We start from the raw sequence: 8,216 nt of genomic DNA on the forward strand, positions 1-8,216 counted from the left end.
TCGGCGGGGTCCCGCCCCCGCCCCAGGGCCGTCCCGCCCCTCCCCGCCGCCCCGGTCCCACTCGCCTCAGGACTCGGGGAGCCGCGCGCCCGCTGCCCCCACCTCAGGCGCCGGGAGGCGGCCGCGGCGCGGGGAAGGGCTCGGTGCGCGGAGGGGAGGACGAGCGGGCGGCTCCCCCCTCCCCCGGCGTTACCTCGCCGCTCCGGCCTCTCCGCCTTCCTCCCGCCCTGCGGCTCCCGGCGCCTTCCCCGCCGCGCCTCAGGCCGCCATGATGGCGGCGCCGGTGTCCCGCGCCCGGCCCCTTCCCCCGGAACGCGCGGCCGCGCGCTGAGCGTTCCGGCCCCGCCGCCGCCGCCGCCGCGTGAGGCGGGCAAACGGCGGCCGGGGGCGGAGGCCGCGGGACGCCCTGGCCCCTGCTCACCGCCCCGGCCGGCTGGGGCGAGGGCTGAGAGGGGTCAGTGCGCCCCGGCCCCCCTCACTGCTCTAGGCGAGGGCTGAGGGCAAATGGCGGTGGGGGGCAAATGGTGGTGGGGGCTGGGGGCAAATGGCAGCGAGGGGCAAATGGCGGCAGGGGTTGGCGGCAAATGGCGGCAGGGGGCAAATGGCGGCGAGGGGCAAATGGCAGGGGCTGAGGGGACGAGGCACCTGACTCCCGCTCACCTCCCTGCCATTCCAGGGGCTGCTGCGCCAGCTGGTGCCCCCTGCCTGGGGTTGTCCCCATGGGGATGGGGGTGCTGCCGCCCCGGGTTTGAGCACCGGTTCCCGTTTTGGCCGGTTTTGTTTGGTGTGTCTGCGTTTGGGTCACCTCTGCGTGCAGGGCTCGGCGAGCGGGAAGTTTCACAGCGCCTTCGTTGGCCGTCTGAGCGCACGACGAGCCCCTTGCTCCTGCCTCTGCGTTGAGGCCCAGGTCACAGTTCTGAGCGCCGGGACTGATCCAAGGCTGAGCTTGTCCAGCAGTAGCATCCGCTCACGTTTCTGCCCAGTTGGCCAGAGTACAGAGCACCACATGTGCACTGGCCAGGGGAGGACCAGTGATGGCACAGCTGATACCGAGTAGGAGCAACAGGCACCTCTGTAAATCCACATTTTAGGGTTTGCACAAGAAAAAAACCTCTAAGTGGGCTGCCAGGGCCGCTTCTCTTCCCCACCACTTCCTGTTCTTTCCACTCTGTACAAATCCATCACAACGCAACAACTGGCAGCAAGATGGGATGACTTCATCCTAACCAGGAAGAACCAGAGCTGCAATACAATTTATTTGCTGGTAAAAGAGGATATGATTCTGCTGGAAGCACTGCCTCAGCCTGTAGTGCATTTAATAAGAGTAAGTGCAATGAGGCAGTCCTTTCTGCTTCAGGACAATTGTATGGCAATAATAAACACAGCTTTAGATAGTAAGAACTATCTAAAAGCAGAAGAACAGTTTTCATTAAAATGTGGAGACTGACATCAAACTGATCTCCAGTGCTTTAAGTGAAAGACATCTACCTGGACAAGTGACCTACTGATTCAGATCTTAACATTTATTACAGTAATGTACGTAATCACTTGGAAGCCTCTGTTTTAAGGAACAAACACTGCTTTGCCAAGCTGTGAGACCACTTAGTCTCACTCTCCAAGTAGGAGACTGCAGGGAAAAGCAATTCATAATCCAGTTCTTCTTGTAGCTGAGGGCTCCAAAAATTATAAACATGTCCCTGTCCTGACCTCAGATAATCTGTCAGCTTTCCAAAATGTGGGCTGGATAAAATGCCAACCGGTCTGGGAGGAGGAGATTACAATAATCAAGATGACAGATGAATGAGGTGTGGGAGAGCGTTACAGCAATGGGATCAAAAAGGAACTCGTGGATTTGGGTGACAGTGAAAAGCAGGAAGCATGATATCAATCTATTTAATTTCCCTGGTCTACCCTGAGGGATTGGGAGTAAATTTCCAAGCACCAGACAGCAAGAGAATTTCAAGATAATGCTTTTAGCCAGTTGTCCTTGCCTTGACCCTTAGAGACTCTTTGCAGCTGGCACATCTCTTTTGTGCTCGAGCCCTTTTTCTGAAGACAGCTGGACATGGAAGTGTTTGATGTAATTAATGCTCAGCACCCTCGGTGGGGGTGGGAATGGATACTGGGGATGCGATGGTTGGATTAATGATTGCAAGGAGACCCACTGGGCCTGGAACGATCAAGTGGGAAACAACGAGCCCCAAATGAGGATTTACAGTTTGGGGCTGCAAACAGTCCATTGCCCGTTTTGTCAGCTGGGGTCCCTGCCTGTAGTGCTGGCCTGCGCATGATAATACAGAGTCCCAACTAAGATTTAGAAGTCGGGTCCTAAATTACTGTGGCCTATGCCCCTAGACTTGCCTGTCCCCTTCTGAAAGCCCATTAAATCCCCTCTTTTTCCCCCTCCTATTGCAAATCTCACCTCTCCGAACGAGAACCCCAATCTCAGGCACCAAACTCCTCTTCCCTCCCCCTGCACCTCCCATCTCCTCATCCACATGCCTGACTCTCCCACTCCTGTCCTTGTCTGGGAGAGCAGATCCTGGCATTGCTGCAGGCAGGACATGGAGCAGGTTACTATGCATTAGGTGCCCTGTGGCTGACTGCCATGCGTAGCTTCTCATCGTCTCATTTATGTAATAACATTAGTCCATAGACTGCAATTAATGTGTACTGGCTGGTGCACACCCATTTATTGGGGTGGGGTGAGCCTGGCTAGACTTGTGGCATCCCTGGCAGTATGGGACTCGAAACCTCTCTGGTGCTCGGTCTGCAGGCAGTGGGTCTCATTCAGCCACGACACAGCAATCCCTTAGAGCAATTGTGCTCTCTCAGGCTCCATCGCTTCCTGCAAAACAGTTTAATTAAAAGCAAGCAAAGTTTCTGTCTCTCTTGAGGGCACAGCAGTCATTTGGGATACGACACACTGTGGCAGCGTCTTGGGGTATTTACACTGCAAAAGGACCTGTGCAAAGGGGTAACATTTCAAAGCTACGTTTTTAGTGTGTTCTTTGTTCTGATGGCATGACAGTTTGGGTCTATTTTACACTTACAGGTTCCATTCATCTTTTGAATCCTTGCATATGATACAGCCTTCAGAACAGATTAAATCTTCCATTTTCTGGCAAGAACCAGACAATGCCTGAGAAACTGAAATGGGGCCATTAACGGCAACAAACAACTGAACAGTTGTGCCGGGCAGGACAATGGAGGCTGCCAGCTGAGCCATTGACTGCTCCTCTGGCCAGTCCTCCTGGGGTGGGAATGGCAAAATGCCAAGAGACACAGTGAAGGATCACAAGGTGCTAGAAGTGATTTTAGACTCTCTAGCAAAGCGCTCCCCATGAGTGGTAAACCCCACCACAGAGCCCAGTCCTTGATGTGGGGAGCAGGGGGAGCAAGGAAGGAGCTGGAGGTGTTGAGATCCTCTCCAGGACACAGACCAGGAGCCTAAAGACTCTAGGGAGGTGGGAAAACAGCAGGGGTGGGAACAGCTTTTGGGGGGTTCTTCCCCCCAAAAGTTCTGTACCCTCATCTCTGCCACTCTGAGAATAAAGTGTGCGTCTGTTAACAGTTCTTTAGCTAAGAGCAAAGTGCTCCTAGCTTTAAGTCAGCTAGTCCCTGAAGATCAAACTGTGTAATGGCCCTGGCAGGAGCGAGGAACTTTCAGGGAATGAACATCAGAAACCATTAAGAAAGCTGATGGGGCTTAGCCTGTGTCCCAGAGTCATCTACAGCTGGTCCCTGGAGTCCCACCTTCCAGAGGAGGGGTGTCATACAAGCAGAGAGCTGCAGGTGTTGGGATGCTGCTGTGATACTCTGGGCTTCACAGCAAATTGGATGTAAAAAACTAAGCCTTGCACAGCAAGGGAACTCAGCCAGGGCTATAACAAGCCATTCAGTAATTTACTTAAGCCACACATATCTCATCTGCACAGGGAGGGAGAATTACCTCCTTAATCACATCCTAAACAGGCCTTCCACCACAGTTCATATTACCCTGCAGATACACTGAAACAGTTACCCTGGGAGAGCAGTGCATACCCTCATTTGTCTTGAGAGCTGTTAAAGCTGAAATCCAGGACTGAAATAGAAGTGGAAATATATGATTGTGAGCTATTTCCCATGGATCATTTTTGCAACCTCTAGCTGGAGCCTGCAGGTAAAAATCTATCAGCTACTATCAAGTCCTGCTGCATTAGCCCCTTCTAGGTCAGTCAGGGAGGGTCTTTCGGTTGGGCTGTCCTGACATCTCCTGACTGCTGATGGCCAACCTGGCTGGCTGAAGTGGGCTTTGGAAGACATCATCAGCTAACCTCAGCTTTGGAGATGGATTTCTTTTTTTTCAAGAGGCAAATAAGGGGATGCCCAGCTGTCTCATCCCCTTTTAAACTGCTATTGCAACCTCTCGCCTCCACCCACGCAGCTTTCTGCATACTGGGAGATGTTAATCCATTTTATCTTTTAATGTTGGCATTACCTCTTGACTCACCCCATCTCTTCTCCTTGTGATTCTGCAATCGAGGTCCCTTTTAGGCAGCAGATAATTCACCTTATTTCCCAGCATTGCCTGAGAAAAGAGACTGTAATCCAGAGTAATCTCCCCAAGGAGTGTGCTCATGGAGCCCCAGGGGGAGACTCTGAGAACATGGTTTCTCTCAGAAGCTGACGCATGAGGCTGCAAAGTCACCTGTAAGGGACAGATACCTGGAAGGGTGTGATTAGCAGTACAGTGACATCCCTCTGTCTTACAGCTTCCATCGCACGGGGTTYGGCATCTCATTCTTCAAAGCTCTTGAGCAATCTTCCTCAGGCTGCTCCTCCTGCCGGCRTCTGCACCCATCCTGCCAGGCAGACAGCACCAGCTTTGTCCCTTGTTTGGGTGCACTTCCCTGTGTCCCAGGACACACTTCTGGAGTCCCCTCCTGAAGTCCCAATACTGGTGTGTCACTGGCAAGAAAATTTCCACTGGTCGTCTCCAAAAAGAGAGCTGGCAGTAAAAATGGTACTTTTATGTTTTTTATTCTTTCCCTCACATTTCATAAATAARGTGGCTTAAATCAAAACTTGTGAAGAGAGGTGTGTTAGGACAACAAGGGAGCTTACCAATAACCCAAATAAAATGCATTATATTAAGAAGTCATAGACTAGGCTAGATTTATCCACTGGGATTAGGATTTGAGTCCTAAAGCGTCTATAATAATTTTTACTTCCCAACCAACTTAAAGTAAAATAAAATCAAGTGTTGCAGCCATGGCCATGCTAGAGACGAAGCAGCTGTGCAACCCCTTCCATCGAGAGTGGGGTGGGATGAGGTCCCAGCTTATGAAACCATCTCCCAGTTATGCTGATCTGGTGAAACAGCACTTCGTTTATCTGCACCTTGGGAGAACAGCAGTGCCTTGTGCTCTGGGAAGGTAGAAAGCAGGCTGGAGGCATCTTCTCACCTGCAATGACAACTGAGAGACTGTGACACCCGCCAACTCCATGTGCTCCAGAGACAGGAAAAGGTGAAGTTTTCAGCAGAAAGTTGGTACAAAGGGACAGTGAGACTTGCAACAACTTTCTTGCAAGTGGATCAGAAAGCTGATGTGCTCAAGGGTGTTATTTGTGTTAATGCAGCCAAAGGATTTTGAGAGGAGAGAGATCCCAGGGTTTCTGTCACTGCCTGAGTTATCGTGTCACTTGTTTCACTGCTACTCATGCCCGGAGCAGTCACAAGACCTCAGCACTTCAGCCATTACCTGTTTTGTGATCTTTGGGAGTTCAGATGTGAGAGGTGCAGAGAGTGCCTCTACCTCCCTGCACCGCAAGGTGAATTTGGGAACTCTGGGATTTGATCAGAAAACACAAAGGCCCCAACTCTAAGTTCTGGAAACCTTCCTACCCCTGTGCTCATCTCCCCTCAAGGCTTCCCTACTGATGACATACAACAGGGATTTCATGACAATGCAGAATCAGCCCTACACGGCCAGAGAAGCCCTTTAACGCTGCAGGAACTCCTAGCTGTGAGATCCATTTGTTCGCTGGCTCTTTCATCTCTCTGCAGCCTGAACAGAGGCAGGATTGAGCTCCTTATGTCTTCCGTAATCCAGCAGGTCCTACTTCCACCTGGCAGACTCTTCACATACACCTAACCATTTGCTTTTGCCTTCTTCACATCTGCTTTTTTCCTTGCTCACCTTTTATCCCTATCAGTCTTTTCTCCTCAGTGAGCTTTAGTCCCTCTTCCTTAGATAGGGTGTGTAATTACACACTGTCTAAAACCCAGGGAGGACTCTTAATAAAAGATAGATATATATTAGCATAGCGTGCCCCTGGCTTGCTGCCCAGATTCAAAATGATCTGTTCATACACTTTTAAACTGATGGTGTGGAACTGAGCATGGATCACATACATCAGGGAAATAAATGCTACCTATTTTTATTATTAAGATCACTTATTGGTTATACTGGCAGTGGCCTTGTCTTTATGCATTAAATGTGACCTTTATTAATGTTCATGTTCTCCTTATTTGTACAGTGGCTGATTTTGAGGCAAGCAGAGCCATGAATGTATTGATGGCACGGTGATTATTAGCTGGTCTTGTTCTGAGGTACTTTGAGGAGGGCCAGATTACAACTGCTGTGTTTATTTTCCTCATGGTTTATTAATGCTTTGTATTAGCTGCACTTGGATTGTTAATGGAGGAGTTAATTTGTCGTGCTCATACTAAAGAATAGCCTGGCTTCTGGGATGCGCTGATTAGCCAAAGACGTTCCCCCAGAATCTACTTTATTAGAGAAACACAAAGGCCAGATTTCTGGAGTACAAAGAAGGCCACTTTTGTGGCCTATTTATTTTAAACTTTCTCCATAATGCTGGTCCTTTTAGCTCCAGCCTTGGTCCATGCAGAAGAGTAATTACTCTGCATATAAAAACAGAGGCAGTGAGAGCAGCAACATAATGCAAACAGCTAGGTCTACAAAACTACAAACTTAATCCATCATCTGAGCTCAATTTAACTTCTGTCAAACAGTTTGAGCGATGAATTTGCCACAAGATCTACCCATCGTATGAGGAGAAATGCTAACAGAGCTCAATTAGCTTGGGTGTAGTCCAAGCAGTATTTGCACTATTGCCAGAGTATGTCTTGTGGACAAGGACCAAACAAGGACCAAGGAGCAATGTCGCATGAACGCTAACACGAAGGGCCGTGCAGAAGGCGTGGGACACTGCGCAGGGCCCCTCTGCCGAAACACAAGGCTGAGGCCTCTTGCAGTGCAGAAACAGGACACAGTATTTTCCAAGCTGAGGCGCTGGTGAAAGGAGTAAACTTGGACAGAGTTTACACTCAAGCAGGAGACTTTTTCTCTCTTCCAAAGCTCTTCGTCTGGACCTCACCTCTCCTCAAAAGCCTGCAGATTTACACCAGCAACACCCAGTGCCAGAGTTCAAACCCGCAGCAGACTCTGCAGCCTGACTGGACCTCGAATAAACTCAGACGTGGGTTTCTGCTGATGTCGAGTCTTATCCCTTCCAGCCCCTCTCTGTCGCTTTGCTCTTAGCTACGGGACAGGTTGCGGCTTCCCTAGCAGCCACCCGGCACCTGGATCCATATTCCCACAGGGATTTTTCAGGCCTGCGATGGCTCCTCTGGCCTTCGAGCCCGCCATCCCCCTTCGGCCGCGGGGCCGCCCCTGCCCCTCACCCGGCGCGACGGATCGGGGCGCCGCTGTGCGCGGAGGCGCTTAGGCCCCGCGTGCGAGCCCACGAGACGCCCCGGCCCCGGCCCCGGCCCCGGGCTCCCTCCCGCCGCGGCCGCCCCCGCCTGCAGGGGCGCCGCCTCCGCCCGCACGCCGCCGCACGCCGCCACCAGAGGGCGCCCCGCCCCCCGCCGCCCCTTGGCGCCCCCCTGCGGCGGCCGCTGGCAACTGCGGAGCGGAGCCGGCTGCGAAAGGTTTGTCCTGCGGCGACTCCCGTCCCCCGGCGACGTCAGGCTTGGCAGGGGTGAACGCCTTAACGACCGCTGCGCAGCCGCCCTTGAATCGGGGGAAGGCGGGGCGGGGAGGAGGGGGAAAGGGATCGCCGTCTGATTGGCCATCCGCGCCATCCTTCCGGCTCCAGGAGGCGGGGCGCCGCCGCGCCACCCCCTGCTCATTGGCTGCGGCGGCGAGCCGGGAGGCGGGGCGGCGCCAGGCTGCTCGGGTTGGTTGCGCTGGCCAGTGGCGGGTGCG

At 52.6% G+C, this 8,216-nt stretch overlaps 1 protein-coding gene across 3 annotated transcripts in view; it reads right to left on the bottom strand.

Moving 5' to 3' along the window:
* Window positions 1-286, bottom strand: part of COPS7B (COP9 signalosome subunit 7B) — a 29,944-nt gene extending 29,658 nt beyond the window's left edge. Inside the window, exon 1 of one of the 3 annotated variants that reach the window (XM_026070830.1) lies at window positions 194-286. The gene's annotated coding sequence lies outside the window, so the exon portion shown is untranslated. Of the gene's footprint in view, window positions 1-65; window positions 121-193 lie in introns of those variants that run through there. The other 2 variants (XM_026070835.1, XM_026070836.1) reach the window with 2 other exon arrangements.
* Window positions 287-8,216: the final 7,930 nt, after the last annotated feature.

The sequence above is a fragment of the Apteryx rowi genome, unplaced genomic scaffold (assembly GCF_003343035.1).
Source record: "Apteryx rowi isolate R43461 unplaced genomic scaffold, aptRow1 scaffold_32, whole genome shotgun sequence".
Classification (NCBI taxonomy): domain Eukaryota; kingdom Metazoa; phylum Chordata; class Aves; order Apterygiformes; family Apterygidae; genus Apteryx; species Apteryx rowi.